The sequence below is a fragment of the Triturus cristatus genome, chromosome 1_2 (assembly GCF_964204655.1).
Source record: "Triturus cristatus chromosome 1_2, aTriCri1.1, whole genome shotgun sequence".
NCBI classification, from domain to species: Eukaryota; Metazoa; Chordata; class Amphibia; order Caudata; family Salamandridae; genus Triturus; species Triturus cristatus.
In genome coordinates, this window is record NC_140580.1 from 653,702,149 (window position 1) to 653,724,589 (window position 22,441).

At 45.4% G+C, this 22,441-nt stretch overlaps 1 protein-coding gene across 3 annotated transcripts in view; it reads right to left on the bottom strand.

Annotated features, from left to right (window-relative positions):
* The window catches only part of IGSF21 (immunoglobin superfamily member 21), a 1,330,939-nt gene that overhangs the window by 24,992 nt on the left and 1,283,506 nt on the right, over positions 1-22,441 (bottom strand). The gene's annotated exons all lie outside the window — the stretch shown is intronic.

The window sequence follows — 22,441 nt, forward strand, 5'->3', positions numbered from 1 at the left end:
GGGGGGCTGGAAATCCTTACCCTGGGAATTATTTTGATGCCCTTTAGTAAACTCCTTTTGGTTTCCCTTGTCCCCCCCACTCGTCTGGTGGGGAGCCTGCCCAGCCTTGGCAGGGTTTACCACATACCCACTGTGGACCCTGGTACTCGTCCAGCGGTCCGCCTCCCGAACAGGCTTCCTGGGGTCAGTCAGCTTACTATCCATCAGATGCCGGCGCAGCTCGGTTACACAAAGACTAGTCAAATGCTCCCAACCAATCAGATTGTACAACCCCTAGAAATCAGTTATCTTGCTGCCCTTTATCCAAACATCCAGTGCTCTGCAGTAAACATTCACTCATTCAACCCATGTATTGGATTCAAGCTTCTTGAAAGAAGTAAACATTTCCCTGTACTGCTCCGGTGTGAGCCCGTACCTGACGCATAAAGCCTCCTTCATATTGGGATAGGTCAGAGCACCCGCCTCCTCCAAAGGTGTCAGGATGTTCCTCTCATTGGCCTCAAAGTGTTTGCACAGGCACGCCCCCCAATAATCTTCAGGGACCTTATTCATATGCAGTGCTGCTTCATAGGATGCAGACCAAGCATAAATATTGGATATTCTGCAATAGGTCTTTGGGAATGTATACTTTCCCCCCTGATTGCACTGGATGTACGCTGCCACCATTTGTGCTGGACTCTACCTGTCTAGCCCTGATGTCCATCTCTCTCACGCTCAACTCTTGTGCCAAGATCAATTTCTTCTCCTCCAATGACTGAGCCCTGTCTCCTCTGCTGAGCTTCTCAAGCTCTAACTCATGGTTCCTGACCCTCTGCCTTCTCTCCATTTCCTCTGGAGACAAATTTCTGGAAGACACACTGCTGCCAGCCACTGAGGCTGCTCTTCCAACTGGCAAATCCTCCGACCTGACTAGAGTAGACTGGACTTAGGTGCATACCCTAGTCAACCAGAAACCCCATTTCTAACAGAAGGGTTTGCATTTATATAGCACTTGCTACCTTGAAGAGGTGTCAAGGTGCTTTTTGGCAGGTAGCACTCTACTCCGGAACTCAAACGGGATTAGTGGGGAATTAGTACAGGATTATATGACATTAATTTAAGTGATGGACATGTTAGTCTGTTAGTTGGATTGTGAAGTTTCGATAATACTTCCGCCAGATGTATACCATTAAAGGCTTTTTAATGATACAGGTGTCAGATGCTGGGAAAGGGTTTGTTTGTTTAGAAGAGTGGGGCTTCAATTCACAAGTTCTTAAAAACATACATTTTGACCCAAAATTTCAATAGAGACTCAGTGGCAGGGATGAGCAGCATCAATGACCACTTATCTGCAAGGGTTACAGTGGAGGGGGACAAGCATGTGGTGCCTACTCTCTCCTATCCACTTTGCACTAGCTCTGGAAACACTGGGACCCTAATTCCACTGCCCTGTATCCACATTAAAGGCAATGCAGTGTTAGGCAAATTTCTGTAACAACCCTTATGTGCTGCATTAGGTTACACCCAGGGGGGGAGGGTATTCGATTGAGTGAAGGAATGGAATACAAAGACTTCCTATAGGAAGACAACATACTCCAGAATGCTGCAGACCCACAGTTTAACAAATAGTTTCAAGCACTCTGACTGAAGGTTGGAGGAATACAAAACTGCGCCGTGGGGAGCTCAAGGACGTGGACCATTAGGGCACAACTGAGACCTATTTAGTGATAACACAGAACAAGAAACACGCTAATGGGGAAAACATACAAGAAATTTAAAGTGGTGTGATGAAACGTTTTCTGGCTAAACATGCCAAAACCCTTTGAAAGGGCCCAAGGATAACGACTGCTACATTATTGTGAGTAACGCTATCACTGCTGTATGTCTGGTGATGTGTGTTTTTCAGACATTTTAATAAAAACTTGACATCTGTTTTAGGTCGGGGAGGATAGTGGAGGAGTAATGGCAGCGTTCATTGCCTTCAGTGGCGGTTCTTGCTGTGGTTGTGGTGTTGAGTTGGATGGTTATGAAGTCAGGGTTCCCGGTGCTGGGAGTGGTCCAGGCTTGCCTTTGGTGTATCTAAGGCATGCCTACGGTGCACCAGCTGTGCATTTCTGCTGCATGGTCACGCTCAGGCCTGCATTAAGTAAGTCCTGGGGTGAGCGGGGCTTCTGTTGGTAGGAAGAACGGTGTGTGGGAAAACCCAGGCGGGAAACCCCAGGCTGCAGTCATTTGGTCAAAAAGTGGCAACTGGATCAGGCTGGAACAAGCAGGAAATGGAGGCCACTGTCAAGTAGCAAGCCGGGTGCCCAGGCACCTACAAAGGCCTGTGGAGCACTGTGTCTTTGGCTTTGACCCTGCACAGTGCCTAACATCCTTTTGGCTAGGTTTGCAATGTTTAAAAACGGCATGCATACCTACCTACATTTAATGCACTTATCTGGAAACAAATTGTTAACATTTGATTAAAGATATAAGTTTTGGAGAGATCTAGGCCAAACCTTCCTATTCAGTGTGACTAATATAATGCACTTCTACTTAATAAAAAATAAAAATGTATGTATTTATTTTATTAGTGTTAATATTTATATATTTTTTTCTTATATCCAGAACCAAGAAAGCTGCTTCTTGCAAAGTCCTTAAACAATAGTCAATTGATAGCACTTCCTGTGATGTCATTCCCTGTGATTTCACCTTGTTTGCAAATTAAAGGGGCCTTACATATTCCCTTTCTGACCAGGGCTCCAAAACTCCTAGAAGGGGTCATTATTAGCAGAGAAAACTCAGCTGGGCGATGTCCAAACATCCATTTGTTCATTTGTGACCTCTTCCAGTGCTGCCTCTACATTCGTGCGCTATCACTTCTTTCTGAGTCAGCTGAAAACCACAGTGCTGTTGTTCCTGCATTCATGCGGGTTTTGAACACAAACCACGTGCCTGGGTGAATTGACGTATCCCTCACGATATTATCATTCATTTAACCCACAGCAATGTTTAATCTTACCATTTGCATTCATTAAGACATCTGCCATAAATCCAACTGACTTATCCCATTGTTCCTTAGTGACAGCCATCCCCAACTTTTCTAAGCATGTATCAATCAAGATGTCATCTGTGATTATACTGTAATTCGTCAGTTGGGCGGACCATCTGTTTATAGCTTGCTCGAGGATGGCGGTCTCATACATAACGTACCGTCATTGTCACTTAGAAAATGTACTTCCCTTTTGTAAGACGTTTTCTTAAAAAAGAAAATCGGTTGCTGCGGATGTGTTTTTTTAACAAAAAATTGAGGGGCATATCAGCAAGCAGGCGTTCAAAAATTATCGCCGCTTTTGCGTCCGTTTTTGGGCGAAAAGTGGCGATAATTTTATCGCCTTATCTGCAAGGTCACGCTATCGCGTGAAACCTTGCCTTATCTCCATTTCCCTTAACACCCATCTTTGCATCTCTAATGAGATGCAAAGTGGGCGTTCCTCCCCAGGATAACGGGAGAAACGTCGCTAAGCAACATTTCTCCTATTATCAAGCCTCACGCAAAGCAGCACACGCTGTCTTTCCTTTACCTCATTAAGGGCCCATGTGCATGTTCCAGGTGCTGGTTGCAGAGGGCGGTCTGCTGCAGCAGTCAGCCATCTCATTAATATGCAGGTGTAGCCCTGTACCCACCTCATGCATATTCATTGTTCGACAGCTTGGGGGAGGGATGGCAGCCTACTGGTGACTAAATACCTCCATTCCTGATTGTCAGAGCGACTCTTTTAGTTGTTCTGGTGATTTCAACAGTTGCACCACAGTGGTAAGTGCCACAAATCATTGGGAAAGCAGATAAACGAGCTACCAGCGGCGGCAGGCACAGGTAAACGCGGTGAGGCAGTTTTTTTAGGGTTTGGGTGAAGTCGACAGACAACGGAATAGGTATAATTAAATAAATAACACCTATTCCGTCGTCCTTTGACTTTCCCGCCTGCCGCGTCCTGCCCCACCACACGGTGCTTACCTGTGCCGGCGCCGCTGCGAGATATATGAGCACTCCCCCAGAGAACACCAAACAGGAACCAAAAACAGCCTTGGCAAAAATGTTCAAATCAGCCCCTCTCAGCAGAAGGCCACAACTAAAATGGTGCAATGAGGGATTTCACGTTTGGAACATGGCGGCTCACCCAGCACTGTTGTCTATAGCTCAGCGGGAAAATGCCAAAGTGCTAGAATGGCTACTTGGTACTTTACCCCACAATAGGACTGCAGGACAATGGGAAGTTATGATTGGGCCCTGGGTCCTTGCGCAAGCCGTTTGCTCCAGCATTAAGTTGACACGTGTGACTTGTGGGTGTGGGGATACATAGTGAAGTTGTTATTTTGTATCTAACATCAAATCAGATTTTTCTGCACCTGCAGACCAGTATAGGCCTTTGTTCAGGGTTCGAGTCTGACTCCTGGGATGAGCCTGGACCTCATGGTTAGAGTTTTGAGAATGGATGGTTCACTCAGACTTTCATCTTTCCGAGGTGGATAAAATGAGAATCATTGAGTTGTGTAACAAAAAAACCTGTTATTTCATTACCAAGGTACTCTTCTGGGTAAACGTGCACCTTAGAAATGCATGCTAAGTCATCTGACTTACCTAGTGCCTACCTAGTGCCATCTGAAAAAAGTTGGACGCCACTGGCCACAGTATACCATGGCAAATATATGACGTTACAACGCATGCAATTACAACGCATGCTCTTATAACGCAGTCTTTACATCGCAACTACCATTACATTGCATGATTTTACAACGCATGTCATTACAACACATTTTAAAAAACTACCTTTACAACACATTCCATTAAAATGCGTACCATTTATTTTTTTTAAACAAATTTTATTGAGGTATAAAAACATAGGTACAATGAAGAACCCAAATAGGGATGTAAATGTACAAATTTAAAATCAAAATCAGCCCTTAGCAGGATACTACATTTCCACATTACATCATCAATCGTCGGTAAACAAGGGAAAAAGAACCCCCCCCCCCCTGACGTGGAGTAATATATTCAGAAATGGGGTTAATCCTCCGTACCCCACCCTCCGTCCTGCAGTAAGAGTCAGTGAGATCTACCAGTTGGTATCTCTCCGGCCATCATCTATATCATGTAACTCTAACAAACCTCCCTCCCCCCAACCTTAACTAATCCCTCCTCCCTCCCTCACCCCAGGCATGCCGCTGAGTTAATAAAGTTTTCGCTGCTAGATCTGTGGGTAGGACAGTGATGTTCCGTGGCCTATATATTCCAGACCTCAAGTTTCAGTGTCACGGACAGATGTTCTCCCAGGGTCGCCCGGTCCTATCTGCGCTCTGCTCCCTAGTCGATCAGTGCCTCCCAACATCAGTTGTCTGCAGTTGGATCCCCTCGTTCTGGAGTGCCATCAGTGTCGCCAGTTGGGTGTTTTACCAGCTCCACCAGTGCTACCCACGCAAGCGCCATCTCCAGGGATTTGTATTACAATGCATACCATTACAACGCATAATACTTTAAGGACAACAGTAGGGTAAGTGTTGGATAGTGTAGGGGTAAAAATTACTATTCCCACTCCAGTGAGTGCAACAGTAGGGTAAGTTTTTGATAGTGTAGGGGTTAAAATTACTAAATGTTGGGGTAAAAGTCACTATTCCCACTCCAGTGAGTGCAACAGTAGGGAAAGTGTTAGATAGTGTAAGGGTAATATTTACTATTCTCATGTACCCCAAAACCCATACCCACCCTAATACAAAAAAAATCTCCATTGCTTACCTTATAATGCGTTGTAATGGCATGTTGTGTTTTGGTATGCGTTGTAATGGCATGGGGCTTAGTGACATGCGTTGTAATGGCATGCATTGTAATGGCATGCAATTTAAAGGCAGTTGTGTTGTAACAGTTGGTCGTAAAGGTAGGTCGGTGTAATGAATGCGTTGTAATGGATGTTTCCCACCACGGCGCAGGCCTCGTGCCCACGCTCCACTGCTGCAAAGGCAGGCAAACCTGATTTGACTTAGGCCTAGCAGTAAGAGTGGAGCTGATTGCCAAGTGAACTGAGATTGAGTCATTATCAGTCTGCTTGCAATTTCATTGTATGCCTTGTTAATTAAGTTAGCACCTTTTCCTGTAGAACCTCATTAGGACTATGCAACCTGTTTATGTCCTTTTTGTGTAGTATGGCATAGATAACAATGCACTTTGCTTTTCGTAAAGCTAAGCACTGGATGGCAGTCGTTATTTTGCTCTAGCAAGTGGTTGTCGGGTGTCAAGTCTCTGCCTCCACACTGCCTTACTGAGAAATCTTTGACTGCTCGCTTCACCATGATAAGATCCAAGTGCTGTAAAGGTACACTTGGCGCTCAGTTTCTAGTGCCATAGAAGGTCAGGTCACAGAACAGAGGTGGCAATAGGCTCATTCACCTGAGTTGCTGCCCAGACCCCCCTATGTTCATAGAGATCTCTCAAAAAGATTATCTCAATTAGAGGCAAGCAGTGTAGGATCTGCAGATTCCAGTTCCAAACGTTCAGCGGCGGCTCCTATGCTAAGGCGGAGGAGTTTCGCCCCACTGCTTCTGAGCAGTGCAACAAAAGAGAAAGAAAATCATAATAACAGGATGTTGTTATCATTATATTTTTCTTTACTGAGCCAGGTTGGGTGGGGCAGGGCTGGGCTTCTGTCACAGTGCAGGAGGAGGAGTGGTGTATGCACCTTAAGTGTGCATGACGGTTTGGGCAGCCGTCTTGGGGCAGCCAAAACAATCATGCTCACTTAGGATGTTCTCCACTGGGCTGCAATGCACAGTCTGGGTGGAGATCATGCACAGGATTGCAGTCCCCGTTTGAGCGCCGAACTAGAGTGCTGAGACCAATCACGACGCAGCTGTCATGGTGACAGCAGCATCGTGATTGGCTTAGGGGAACCTGGGTGCTTCCTACTTCCAGGAGCACGCAACAGCTGAGGATGATGAGAAGCGTGCAACGTGAACAGGTAAGTGAACCTTCTTTTTATTTTTCACCCCCCCACCCAGCACAATAAGTTTAAATATTTTATACCACTAGCTGCACAAAAAGGATGATGGACACAATGTAGGAAGGAGCAGATATTGCCTCCCTCTCCTTAGAGAATTGTTTTGGAAGAAGGCATGGAAGGCTCCTAGATCCAAGGACATATAGCCTTGCATATTATTTTATTAAGAATCAGTTAGAGAAACGGGTTTATTTGTAGAACGCTATGGTGCCACTGGGAGAATACTCAGGTGGAGACTGGAGTGGTGTCAAGCTCTCTCGTGCATGCCCTTAGTACAGATTTCCCCTTAGACATCTCCCTCATGAATCATCGAGGTTGATTTCCATATTTTCCCAGATGCCATCTCTCTCATCCCCCAATTTCGAAGGTACTACTGTAGCCGGCTCCAGGAGTTATTCCTTTTGGTTGGACAAGAGACCCAGTAGCCTTTCAATTCTTGCTGAGACCTAACTCTGTATATTGTCCTCCTTGAAGCTAATACTGGGGGAACAGAGAAGGCCAGGGAGTTTAGAGGGTAAAGTTGAGATAAGTTTGAGTGGAACAAGTGGAGATGAGGAGGGAGAAATAGGAGGAATGGGCATTAAAAGAGGCCAAGTGGAAGAGCAAAGCAGGGGAAAAGAAATGGAAAGGCAATATATGGATAAAGAAAGAGAATAAAAATTAAAGTAAACGCCGGATAAGGAAAGGGAAAGCAATAAGGGGGAGAAAAAGAGAATCTGAGAGAGGGCTCCTGCCCTTCAGAAAGGAAAAGCACAGGATTGAAGCAGAGCGGGCTAGCACTGAGAAAAATAATTCCCCCTCCAACTCTGATGAACTATCTGGAAAGATGCCAAAAGGCATGTGCTTATGAGTTTTGCAGGGTCTGACATTTTGTGTTGGATCGGGGATTTTTGTAAAGCCAAGGGATTGAGTGAGGTGTTCAAAGCAGCAGCTCTACTGAGTCTCCTGACTATGGAAGGCATGGCTGTCATCTGGAGATCAATTAGGACCAAATGAAGGCTCCTCTAACCAGATGATTTGGGCTGAAGCCAGTCCACTACCATCAGAGATTCCAGGAGAACATGCAAGTGAATGGTGTCTCCTTTGAGACTGGATTCGTGAGTAGTTGTGTGACTGGAATGAGTGGGTGAGAGGGATAAATGTGAAGGAGATTCCTGCCCTTAACCAGACTTAAAGAAGAGTGCTCTACCCAACCCATACAGAACTTGAATGCCTTAACAGAAATGGATCCAGACCAACATGCGTTTTTGGCTCACAAGTGGTTAGCTAACAGGGTTAACAAGGGCTGCAGCAGCATAGTTCCAAGTTCAAAGGTGGAAAAGACATCCCAGCAGAGGGGTTTCAAACAGAAGGGCTTCCAATGGTGCGGGTCAGGACCAAGCAGAAAAGGAATTGGGTTCCTAGGCAGGACCAGAATGAGAACGGAGGGACAGAAGTGTCTCTCACACCCAGCGTGGTGACTTGTTTTAAATGCCACGAGGGGCATAACAAGAGTGATTGCTCTATTAAAGATCTTGTATCGGCTACACACTTGAAAGGCAGCTTGCTATCTGTGGGTGCGTGGACACGAGAGGATACAGTGGCACTTGCCCTGGTAGCTATGAACATCTGGGGAAGGAACCCACATACTCTCAAGTACATTCACTCAAACACCGCGTGGTTTATATTGCAGTTGAACATTAATACGATGACGGTTTCTGCCCTGAGGGATACTGAAACTTAAAAAAACTGTAGTTAAGCGAAAGTATCTCAAACATTAGGAAATTCTCCCTGATGCCAATGTGACAGGCCCAGTAACTAGTGAAGACAGCATGGAGTACCTGCGTACCAAGACTGAGGAAAGGTCAGTGGCCAGATGGCCACGGCCAATGTAGGTTTGTGAGAGAAACAGGATTCTGGATGCTTTCTATGCAATGACCATAATGCACCCACATTAGTCCTTGGCCAGAAGTCTATATGTCTTGAGACACCTGTGACTACTTGGGTGTATACTTCATGTCAGCCTCAGATGGAAAGTGCGATCATTTCAGACTTGTAATGACCATTGAAGAGCAGTGAGCAGACCACAGCAGATTCTTAGAAGGCTCAGGCTATGGTGCTCATCGCCTCCATTCCAGAAGGAGAGGAGGATGAGCCCCCAAAGTGGACTTTGTGTTGGACCTGGAATTGCTGCCAGCGTTAAAAGGTTAACTAGCGGCTAGAGTATCATCTTGTGAGGACCTCTGCTTGGCACAAGTGGAGTGCTCTAATCTTGCAGGAATTTGGAAGGAGGATGTTATGGTTGTATAATGTTCTGGGGGATCAGGAGGAGGTCAGCAATGGGGTGGTTGGCAAACATTACATGGGTTGCTAGAACCGAATGCTGTATAGCGAGCCCATGAATACTGAACCTTAGGACAAGAGATTGGTGGGGTTTCTAGGGCACATGAAATCCAGTGGGCACTTGCCCGGGAAATTTCATTAACAGGACACTTGGACATCAAAAAGACTCAGGATATGTTAGAACCACTGCTGCACCGGCCAAATATGTGCCAGGATATGGAGAGGTTCTGTAGGACATGAACAGCTTGCCAAATGAATGGTAAGTGTTGAAGTAATACCATTGGTGTCATTACCTGTGCTGGGCATGTCATTTGAGCCGGTGGGCATCGACATTGTCACTCCCTTTACCGTAAATGCTGTCTGCGGTATTATCCAAAGGCAGTATCTCAGAGCAGTACAGCCACAAAGGAAGTAGTACAGGCACTTCTAGGATCCTTTGACGCTAAATTTATCTGGATGGCAATTAACGACAGAGACACATGTTCCATCTCCTTTTACATGAGAATCATGAGGGAGCTAGTGCGATCCGCCAGTTCTTTGCAGCATATCTCCCATAAGCCAGTGGGTCGGTGGAGCGGTGTAACAAGATCCTTAAAAGCATTTTGGGAACCTTGGAAAGAAATAGGATGGTATCCTGTTATGTTGCTTACGCGGGAGAGTCTGCAGAAGAACATATGTTTCAGTTCCTTTGAGCTCCTGTTCCAACTCCCAGAGCATCCTGTCCAGGGCCCCCTCGCCTTAGTCGGAGAAGGTTGGGAAAGAACTCCTGAGTCCACTCTAAAGTATTTGGTGAATTATGTAATTGGTCTCAGGGAACCCTGCTTTGATGGGACTGGACATGCTGCTGTCATTGCCTGGCATGACCACACCCATTCCCAAAGTGCAGTTGTCACCAGCACCAGTCCCCTGGTCTTGTGCACTGGAATGCACTGTGTCAAGCTGTACATTTGTGATTCATTACCAAAGAATGGACACGGTAGTTGGGCACAGCACAGTACCCTCTGATTCACACGCACAACAGATTACATTAAAGGTCCAGAAATTCTCTTATAAGAAAAATAAGTTAAATACAAATAGCACTACATCGTAGGGGGAGACCTGCAAAATGGCCATGTTTCCTAAATCAGCTCAAAGCATGACCATCTGATATCAGAGAAGGCCCTCAAAAAATGACTGCAATATGACTGACTGATCATCCAGCCGAGGCCCTCGGACCGACCTGCAGTACCAAATGCACACCACAATCATTGCAGGTTGCCAACACTACATGAAGATGCAAGACACAGACATGATGACTGGGAGAAGCAGAGGAGACCTGGAAGGCAATGAGAATGAGCCTCGGACATAGACTCCCACCTACATGCAACCAACGGGTCATCAAAGTGAGGGCTCTCATTGGCTTAAAACGGTTTACACAATATACTACTGGCAATAAGCATGCAGCCAAATAGAACACAGCCTTTACTCAACATTTCTATGCAAGCAAGCATACAGGAACGCACACTGACAGAAGCAGTGCCACCCACACTGGCATCTGACATGCCATTCACACCGTATTGGTAACAGACTGTGCAATTATGTCAACACATGTAATGGACACCAGTGATAGCACAAGTAATAACATTGTCCCAAAATAGCTAAATCACAACCACAAGCAGTGCTTTAATATATAACCACCACCCCCAAAAAAAGACGAACTGATGGGCACTCAAGAAAATTACAACACTAGAACAGGGAAACGATGATATACTGACATACATACAGATTCGGACTGGGACAAACAATAAGCCCGGGCGCAAAAATAAAAGTGGCCCCCAGTAGTGAATCAGATAGCTAAAATAGTGGCCCATGTTTGCACATTGGGTCTGTATTGAACTTGTAAAAACAGGTGCCCTCATTTACGGGATTTTGGTGTAGGGCAGCGCAGCAAGTCGCCTGCTGCGCTGCCCTACACCACAGTGAAAGGACAGGAATGAAATACAGTGCATTCATTCTTGTCCTTTCTCCCTGCGCTTGTGCGATTTTGGTAGCCTAACGCCTATAAGGCACCCTTGGACCATGGTGCAAGGGTGCCTCTGTTGTATGCAGCATTGTTTTTGTGCGGGAAGGGGCACCTTCCAGCACAGAAACTATCCTATGGGGTGTTTTCTTCTTTCTATGTGGGCTGTAGCATGCAACCGACCCAGAAAGAGGAAAATATGTGGAGAAATAAAAGTCTTTCTATGTAGGCTTCAGAATGCAGCGCACATAGAAAGAGGAAACATTTAGGAGAAATAAAGGTATTGCTCCTTGTTACGCCTCACCTAAGCTTTGGTGCTTCCACAGGTGTGCATGGTTTTGTAAATCTGGGGTCAAAATCCATGGGTGTTGGATGGAAACATCCATCGCAATGCCCATGGAAAGCCTCCCAAGTGCAGAGTGAGGTAACACAGATTTGCGCTGTATCCCCTTACTCAAGATTTACGAGGCCACTCAAAGCCTCACAGGCTGGCTTTGCATGGCTACACAAATCTGATTCAGATCCCTGCCACTTTATGTGGTGCAAAAGTGACTCAAGGCTCTCATAAATGACCCCCGCCCCCCCCCCCAATCCAGTATAAGTGGTTTGAACGTTATGGAAGACAGCATGGATTTGAGCATGCTTTAGGAAATGTTGGTTTTAATTTCAAGGATTTCAACAGTAAAAACCACCACAGCAGACCGTATACCAGGCCCAAAAACAGCAAAGAAACAGCCTACACCCTGATTCATCAAACCAGCCCATTGGGCACTGCCAGATAGCCCTATAGGCCTGTCCGACCCTGCATACATACAAGAATATAAAGACATGGGCAAAAGGAGATGCTGAAACCAGTGCAGGGTGAGCAGGATGCTAGAGCAGGGAATCATGAATACAAAGACTGGGACCCTGGGATAGGCAGACACATAGGATGAGAAGGGGAGCAGGAACCACCTCTGGACAGAAAGACAGGAACACCGGCCCGGAAAGACAAGGACGTCTCTAAAAAGATACCCACACTTTGGAATTGGAAAACATGGACACTGGTGACTTAGAGCTACAAAACCAAGACAAAGACAGCACAGCACTGACACTGGAACGGGGTGACATGCACACAGGGTCTGGAAGACACATAGAAGAGGACAGGTAATCGTGAACACTTGGACAAGAGAATCTGACACTGTGTCAAAGAGGCACATGCACTAGTGCAGTGGCCAGCACAAGAGAGTTAGCCAGCAAATGTGCCAAAACACTATTTGGAGGTGATTCACCATTTACGTGTACATTTGTAGGAATGATGGGGAGAGAATGTAGCCTTACGGCTAGAGCGGTCGACCTCGAAGCTGGGGAACCTGGGGTTCGAGTCTCTGCAACGACGCTCAACATCCTGTGATTCTGGGCAAATCACTTCATCTCCCCGTGCCTCGCAATAAAATGAACGTGTCCTTCTGTAACAAAACTGGTGCTCATGTAAAGCGCTCTGCTACCCGATTCGGGTCTAGTTCGCGCTATATAAAACTCTATAAAATAGATAAATAAATAAATAATACGATTAATGATTGTGGTAATGAAATGAATGAGATCCTGGAATTGCTGCATATCACAACACCATCTCTGAATGAGGGCGAGACTGAAGACCACAGGAATCTATCGCAGGTGAAGAAGCGATGAGATCTGCTTGAACTGAGAAACTTTTCTTGAACAGCCATGTCCTGCACGCACTGACCCCTTCCATTCACCACACAAACATATCAACTGTGGACAAAGGGCGCTTCAGTAGTCTGAGAAGGTCAAAATGCCGGGGGAGGTAGGGGTGGAGCAACGTCTCCAGGTCCTGAGATGAGAGAAGTGGTCTCACCTCCCTACGGTCTCTGAAATGGCAGAGGCGCTCAGCGACTGGATCTCTTATGGGATGTGTTTGGTTAAAGAGGACACCAGCATTTGCTGATTTAGGTCACAAGGAGGGGCAAATCCCAGATTTTCATGTAAGCATAGAGTCACCTTGGCCCATCCTCACTGTGAACTCACACACAACTAGCACTCATATGTTCTTCTCTGGATTAAACATCAGCCAGGGTCGTCGCTGTGGGGTGTTGGGCAGGGCTTCTCAGCTGCGGCTGAATGACAGTACCTGTACAAGCGGGTTCAATGGCTCATTAGTCTAATTGTATGTAAAATGCCCTTGCAGTTACTGCGAATGTGCGTGTGCTTTTAAAAATTGACACTAATGTGGAAGCTTTGCACTCATTCTATATATTTAATTGTACGTCCATTTATTCTAATCAGCAGTAAAATGAAAAAGTTTTTTCTATTGGTCAGGAAGCCCTTGTATTACCTTTGTGGATTGATGTCTAGCTGATCCATGGCAGCTAGGTTTATTTCTGCCTTTCCCAAGCTCTCCACCTCCGTCTTCCCAAGATCACAAGGTTTAAGTGAGGACCTTTGGGATGGATTACAGCCCCCCCAGTAGTTAGTTAAAGGAATGGTTCATGGTGTCCAGCTTGGACAAACTTTGTGATCAACTTCCTTCCTCGGCTCTTGCTCCTCTCAAACCAAGTAGGGGTTCCCTGGCAACAAGGCTCGACTTGGGGAGATTGTGATTCAGTGCACTTGCCCATCACTTCTATTGGACTACGGTCACCAGATTGCAAGGGCCGCCATTGGACTCAAGCCACTTGGGAGCTAGGATTAGAGCTCCCATTGGACCCAAGTCCCTGACTGCTAGGACAAGAACTCCAATTGCACCCATGTCCACTCATTGTGTTTTGGGCCTGGGAGGAGTAATGGGCAGGAAACTCTTCCAGCCCATCTCCAGACTACAAGGTAAGCAGCCAGTCACCACAATGGGATGTCTGCTATTTGGCTGCAGGGGATCGCCAATCGCGGGTAGAGATCGATTCTGGGCTAGTCCCTTGAAATCCATGTCCTGACTGGTGACATTAAGGCTATAAACCTTTGTCTCTACACACAGACGAATAACAAAATATGTCTCATGCCCACCCAGAGGTAAGATTAGTCACTCCTGATTACCTATGCCATTCTGGTCCACACTCAGCAGTCCTGCAGCCAATTCTAACTCAACACAGGCTCGTAAGAATCAGTGTATTCCCCATGGCCCTCTATTACAGAAGACAAAACCTCTACAGGTGATCTCTGTTTTCCAGTAACCTTACACACCATAGCAACTAACCACGTATCAACAATTGGACAGGGATGGAGTGACTGAAGGCATCTGCTACATACCACTGAACACTGCCATATTCCCATGCATATGAAGGGAAATATTTGCACCTGCGCCTAGGGTGACCAGACGTCCCGGTTTTGCCCGGACGGTCCCCGTTTTTTGTGAAATGTCCCCGTGTCCCGACACTGTACTCCAATGGAGTCAAATGTCCCCGTTTTAGAACAGTGTCCGGGTTGAACAAAGAAATGTCCCGGTTTTTAACTGTTCCGGTTGCGCGCATGCTCTGTTTTCACAGCTTGGTGACGTCACTGAGGTGAGCGCTGTAGCAGGAAGGGAAATCCTTTGAAGAGAGACATGTTCTCTCGGGATTTCCCTTCTCTTTGTCTACACAGCGCCACCTACGTCATCATGCAGCTGGTTAGAACCACCTGTGACCGGCATGACCCTGATTTTACAGCCTGCAGCAATCCATCGTGACCCTGCTCTGCCTTAAAGCGAGCGAGGGTCGGACAGTCTCAAACTACAGCAGAATCCAGCAGCAGCTTCGTGACGCCTCCCCAGCCCTACCAGCACCGTCGGGACACTGCCTTGCATCAGAGCTACATCATCCAGGAATCCTTGCCCTCCCAGCCTGCAAGCCCGCAACGTGTATTTTAACCCTGAGAGTTTTATCCGCACCAGTGCTGGCTTCCTGGGGGCGCCGTGTAGCGTTTCTTTCCCCCAGCAATTACCAGGCCTCACATAAATGTCAAGAGTGTGATTAATTATCTTCCTGGAGAGAGATCAGCATTTTGTATAGTTGAGGTTTTGACTTGGCTGAAGTTAGTGCAGAGGGTTAATATGCCTGCTGCAAAGAACGTGTACCAAGTAGATTACAGAGTGCGTATGATGTAAACAGATCAGCAGGTTACTGCTTTCAAAAGAGACACCCTTTTGTTACTTGCAATTTATAACTTAAAGTCCTAATATAGAATAGTGAGCTATTAACTTTCATCCTAGAACTGCATACACACTGCAAAGTATACATTATTAGAACATTGAATAATGTTTCAAAAAGGGTTAATCTGGCTAGAAATCGATTCTTAATATTAAAGAAAACTCCCAACTATGCTGTTTCTTTTTCGACTCTGCGTTTGTGCTTCTCCACACCAAGCACTCTTAAACTATACTGCCTACCAGTATGGATGACATGTGACTCCTACACTTTCAGTCCTTTGGCTTATGTAACATTTCCTATACACTGATTTACACACGTATGATTGATTGTCTCTGTGTAATGTGTGTGTGATGCAAAGTGCTTGGACACCCTACACTGGTATGAGTGGCGCTATATATAATGCATCTGATAGAGTGTGGTTATGGTGACTTGGTCACTGTTAAAGGGTGCTAGTGAGAGAATCCGTGGTGGAGGTGGTCATTGGGGGGGGCGCCAACAAACATTGTCGCACAGGGCGCCACCAGCACTAAAGCCAGCCCTGTCTTATATGTTCTAAACTATTTACTATGCTAATGTGCGTAAATGTTTCCACGTAAATAAAGCAAACATTATTTATATTTCAGTCAACTGCGCTGAACGTAGGGGGAGTGCTTAATGGGAAGGAGTATTCTACAAACAGCAGTATCTGATTTTGACGATGACAGAATGTGTGTGTGTGTATATGTGTGTATATATATATCTATCAAACTCGCTAGCGATGCACTCGTTCACTTCCTCGTGGCAAAAACAAGAGCACAAACTCCCCTTCGATTGTGCAATTTTCTTTATTGTTCAGTTAACAATCCCAATATATATACTTATCTAATAAGAAAACAAACTTGGACTAAAGCAAATGTTGAGGCAAAGTCTGTTTAAATGGAATTAATGCTTACTGCCGATAAAAGACCTCTGATTTGTCATCTGTAATGCTTCATCTCGGTCTTGGAGGGAGCTGTCGTAGTCCTTTTTCTATGTTTATCACAGCTGTCAAATAGTCCTACTTTTATGTCGGTGGTTACTGCAAATCGTAGTCCTACTTCTATGTCTATGACCTGTCCCCGTTTTTTGTTTTGAGAATCTGGTCACCCTACCTGCGCCTGCAATGTGTTATGGATGCGGGCACAAAGGCAAAGAGGCCTTCAGGAGGTGCACTGTTTGTGTGCCAGAAAAAGGTTGCAGAATTTCCGTGCGCCACCTGTCGGCAGCTTACTGCATTCGCCTGCAAGGGGATCTCAGTCCTCGCTTTGAAGTGCAGGCGGGCGCCGCCTGTAAAGCCAAAGACCGAGCAGCTGTTTTAATCAGCCGGTCTGTATTTCACTAATGGGCTGCCCCCAGGACAGCACGAGTTCATGACTGCTGCGTTGGGTGCATGCAGCTTTTAAATTGTAATAGGGCACACCATCAAGGTTTGCACACAGGGCACCTAATGAAAGGTGAGCTATGCGGCAAAGAGGGTCTTTAGGCCCGTTACATGATACGGGTGCACACGGCCGGACTGGGAATGTAAACTAGCCCTGGCAATTAAATGGGACCGGCCTCCAGGTTGGGGGGGGGGGGGGGGGCGCTCTGGTGGAAAACTGCAGCTAGTAACTGTTGCTGTTTTTGTTACAGGGGGCCGATATTGCAGCACAAAAACAGCCCCCACCTATCCGGCCCAGCGGGGAAATGCCCGGTGCCCGCTACGGCCAGTCCAGCCCTGCGGGTACAGGTGTCTGATGGCACCATAAGGCAGTATCCTGTACCTTCCTTAATCTAGCTACGGGTCTGATTTTAATAGATCCTAAAAATATATGCCAAATAACATTAAAAGAGCGCTGAGAGCAAATAATTTGGAAAATATCATGCATTAAATAGACCATGACTCAACAACTGGAAGAGATAGAATCTAAAACATTACAACTGAAGGGAGATTATATAAACGAGGGAACCCAGAACAGCCCTAACACCTGATATTGAAACGCCCGACATATAAGGTACTAGATAAAAATGCACCTTAGAAAATATACCTATGTGAGCAACAACACATATACGAGGTAGGTGATAAAGCAAGCGCGCTGCGGGCCTCAAGGATAGGGGAGAAAAGGAGGGGTGGATTTACAAACTAACTGATAAAAATGGAAATGGGAAAAGGAATGATAATGAAATGACTGTCAGTTTGGTGAATTATTGCGAAGAGAAGTGCCGATCCCCACTGCAATATGGGAAAGGGGATATTGATGAGTTTATGAGGCACTGTCCTCCTCTAAGAGGGAGTACAGAACAGCGAATTGAGCGACTGAAGGAAATAAAGGCTAAAGAAATAACATTGGCCATAAGCCAAATGCAGCCAGGCAAAGCCAGGAGGGCCAGTGAAGCACCCGCAGAGCTGTTCAAAAGCTTAGCTAGCAATACCCACACTTCTCTTGGCATTATATAAAGAAGCCAACAAGACAGGGAAATTGTCACCAGACCTGAAAATAGCCACAATAATACTGACAAAAAACCCTAGTAAGCGACCTGATAAACACTTATCCTAATGCCAATATCTTTGCTGTAGTGCTTAGTTTCTAAAATATTAAGTGCCAGGGCCCTCATCAGGAGGGCCCCTGCAGCCTACACCACCCATTTCCCCTGCTAGCGCTACAAATGAGAGTACCAAACCAGCTACTAACCATCACACTCCTACAATTGACACAGTTCAGACTAAGGCCCCAAAAGCTATAAGATTAGCATGAGCGACAGATATTAGTCATTTCAAAGTATGTTAAAAGCAACATGTGGCAGTCTGTCAAAAGTGCCGGTGCTGCCAATTAAGTGCCAGTGCCGAGCACCAGACACCACCGGCTCAAATTAAACACTTTTGCTGAATGTAGAGAAAAATATACAAGGGGCAGTACAAGGATTCAAGATAGATGTGACACATTGGAAGCATTTCCCATTGTCTCTACTGAGGAAAGTAGCTAAGTATAAAACAATAGCCTTTCCACACTTTCTTTATATACTCCAAAATATCCCTTTTTTGAACCACAATGATTCCCTCTCCGCACAGAGTGTCTACTGAGAATGTTATTGAGAGATTGTAATTGTAGTTGTATTTATATAGAGCTTGGTACCCCTGGTGAGGTGTTGAAGCTCTTTCTGGCACGTAGCACGCTACTACAGAACCCAAAAGGATTAGTAGTGGATTAGTGGAGGGAAATATGAGTTCATCTGAGCAATGGACATGTGAGTCTGTTATGTAGATTGAATAGGATAATGGAGGGATAGAAGAGGGAAGAGGCTTGAAAGTATTATTTGGGAAATCACAGTGGTAACATGAAGAGGTTGGGATGAATAAAAGGAGACATGGAGGATGGAAGAGTCCCTAGAAAGGAATTAGAGAATTAGAGTTCATAGAAGTAAAATTAGGTTTGGGATGGGTTGAAGGAGGGATGCATGATGGAAGAATTTAGAAAGGGTTGTTTGGGAGATCATAGTCTTAGAGAGGTTTGTGGTGAGGCAGGAGGTGTAGAGGAGGGAAGAGACTAGAAAGGGCTATTTTGGTGATCATGTTAGTAGAATGAGGTTTGGGATGAGCCAGAGAGTAGAAGTAGGGGATACACTGAGAAAGGTACAGGGTGAGACAGTAGTGCATTGGAAAGACAGGGACAGTTGTTTTTCTTTCTTCTACAGTAGGTGTAAAGTCATAAATATATAGATACATGACTACATAGAAAGGATATACATGTATATGGAAGATACTAGGTTGGGATTTAAATTTGCATTGTAAAAACTCAGACTTTACAGACTGTTGCTGTACTTCAAGCTAATTTATTTGTGTATTTTTTATAACTCAATTATTTTTATTTTATTTAATCTTTTCTTCGCTATTTTAATAGTGAAGCATTTGCAGATAAAAGAGATGATAATATTTACATATTGTGATAGATAAATAAAAGAGAGACCCATAAGCATCTAATCAAATAACTTATATAAAAACTATGCAGTGAGCTATAAACATGCTAAGCATAGAATAATAAATATATATATATGTATATAGATTTATCCCTAAGTAATATATACATTTGTAAAGTAGACCTAAATAATATCTATATGTTTTTTTAAAAAACATAGTTATTATGCCTAATTGTACAAAGAAATACAAATATCGAGATACAAATAATCAAATTATAAATGTTTACATACACAGGGATATGCTGTACATTAGTGTTCGAGTATGGTGGTTATATATGAAAGAGCAAACTCTTGAGTAGTCCGCTGAAGATAAGATAGTTACCCATAAATGTTTTGTTTTGGGGTAAGGAAATCCATAGTTTGGCTGCTTAAACAGGGTAAGAAAGATGTTCCACCTATGGTCTTTTTCTCATATGGTGGGGTTTTGAGGAGAGGTGTCACTCTTCAGCGGAGGTTACTTTGTTGAATGTATTTGGCAGGGGCAGCTCCTCCACTAGGGGCGGAGGAGCGTCGCCGCACTGCTTTCTCCATTGTGAGAAGCAGAAACATAAAATGGTAATAACTTTCCATTATTACCATTTTATGTTTGGTTGTGGGAGGGTGGGTGGGTGGGGCTGCTCTGCGAGCAGCCAGGGCAGGGGAGGAGTGGTGAGCCCACTCCTGAGGGTGCAATGACTGTTTGGACGGCCCTCTAGGGCTGCTCAAACCAGCAATGCAGCCTGCATGGAGAACAAGGCCTCCCCGTATGCCCCTGGCTGGGCGGCGTCCCCACCAATCACAACGCTGCCATTGCAACGTTGTGATTGGCTGTAGGCAGAGAGTCTGCTGCCTGCTTCCTATTATTGCCAGAGGCAGGAGAGCAGGAGCAGGAGCTGAGAAGACGCAGGACCTGGCTGGCGGAAAGGTAAGTTGGATTATTATTTTTTAAGTATTAAATAAAACCCCCCACCCCTGCTGACCCCCTCTCTCCTCGCCCCACCTGCTCCACTTCACCCCCGCTCCTCCTCCCCCCCCACCGTTGAGCCATGCTGGCCGCAACTGTTATTTGGTGATTTTATTCCTGATAAAGAGTGTTCCTGTTCCATGTATCGCTTTGCGGGTGATACAATGCAGCTTGAATGTGGATCTTCTGGCAACCGGTAACCAATAAAGTGCCGTCAAGGCACGGGAGATGTGGGCTTATGGCTTTAAATGTAGGAGTAGCCTGGCAGTAGAGTTCTGAATCCGTTGTAATATTTTCATAGTTGATAATGGTGATCTGTGGTAAAGGCCATTGGCATAATCAAGTTTAGACAGTACAAGAGAGATAGCGACCTGGACGTTGTGTGGAAATCCCACTTGGGAGAAGATACCTTACAGAATTTTCATATTAATGAAGCTTGATCTTGTCATTTGTCCACTTGTGCATTGATAACTTTGGGTCCATGGCAATTCCAAGCTTTCTTACTTCCTTGGATACTTTAAGAGGTGGTTCCAGATTGTCAGGCTGGTGCAGAGTGGGTCATAATTTTTCCAATCACCACATGGGAGTATTTCAGTTTTGGAAGCATTCAATTTGAGATGACTCCATGTCATCCACCTATCAACGGCTCTGAGGGAAATGAAGACTTAGTATGGGGCAGATTGTGTTGGATTGAGAGGGCAGGTTGTTTTGGATTGGGGTGGGGTGGATTGGGGATGGAGTAGGAGGGACTGGATTGGGGTGAGGTGAGGTGGATTGGAATGGTGTGGGATAAATTGGATTGGGGTGGATTGGATTGGTGTGGGGTGGATTGGAATGGGTTGGAGTAGGGTGAATTGTGGTGGAATAGAGTGGAGTGAATTGGGATAAGTGGGTGGATTGGGGTGAGGTGAATTGGATTGGAGTGGGGCAGATTGTTTGGAACTGGAGTGATTTAGATTGGAGTGGGTGGATTGAAGTGGGCAGATTGTTTTGGATCAGAGTAGGGCAGATTGGAGTGGGGTGAATTCGAGTGGGGCACACTGTTTTGGATTGTAGTGGGGCAGATTGTTTTGGATTGATGTTTGGCAGACTAGAGTAGGGCGGATTGTTTTGTAGTGGGGCAGATTGTTTTGGATTGGAGTGAGGCGAATTGGAGAGGGGCAGATAGGAGTAGGGTGGGTTGGGATAATTGGAATGTGGTGGATCAGAGTGTATTGGATTAGGGTGAGTGGTACGGATTGGAGTGGGTTGGATTGGATTGGTCTGGGGTGAATTGAGTAGGACAGATTGGGTGGAGTGAGGTGGAGTAGATTGGCATGGATTGGAGTGGATGGATTGGGGTGTACTGCACAATTATCTGGTAAAGCATCATTTATGAACTTACAAATACCAAAGAAATCAATGTCCGTTTGCAAAAAGATAATACTGATCTTTTGAGAACAGCGCCCGCGAGCAAAAATGAAAGAAATCATGAGTGCAAAGTGAGAAAAGAAGACTTGGCAAAATAAGTGAAAGTTAACTATAGCAAATAAATCTTTGCAGTTTTGTTTGTCCTGCTGGGGACATGTTTGCCAGTCACACACCTTCTGTTTGCAGGGAACTAAAAGTAAAAAGAACAAAACAGTACCTCAATCGAGTCGGGAGCAGCGGATGGGAACTGATTAGGTTGAATCAATCCGTGCTTGGTCCCTGCTCCACAGCGAGGAATGGAAATTATATTAGGCCTGCCTTGATGAATTACGAGAATGTAAGAAGAGTGCCACGCAAGCCAAAAAATGGTAAGCAGCAGGCGAGTTCCAAGCCCTTTTTGTTAAAAACAGTGTCTCCCAAGTGAGACGCGTGAGCTAGTGTATGCTCGACCGTAATAACTGTGGTATAAAGTGATCTCAATGCATGAGATGGACAAGCGCCAACAAAATCTCTGACAAAAATATACATGGGGGTTATAAGATGGAGATATATGTTTTCCAGATACTAGAAAATACTACTGGGCTGCACAGATTGCAGTACTAAATGATTTGGTATTCACACCCATCGAGGAAACTAGAATGGAATTCACTGGGAATTGAGAATA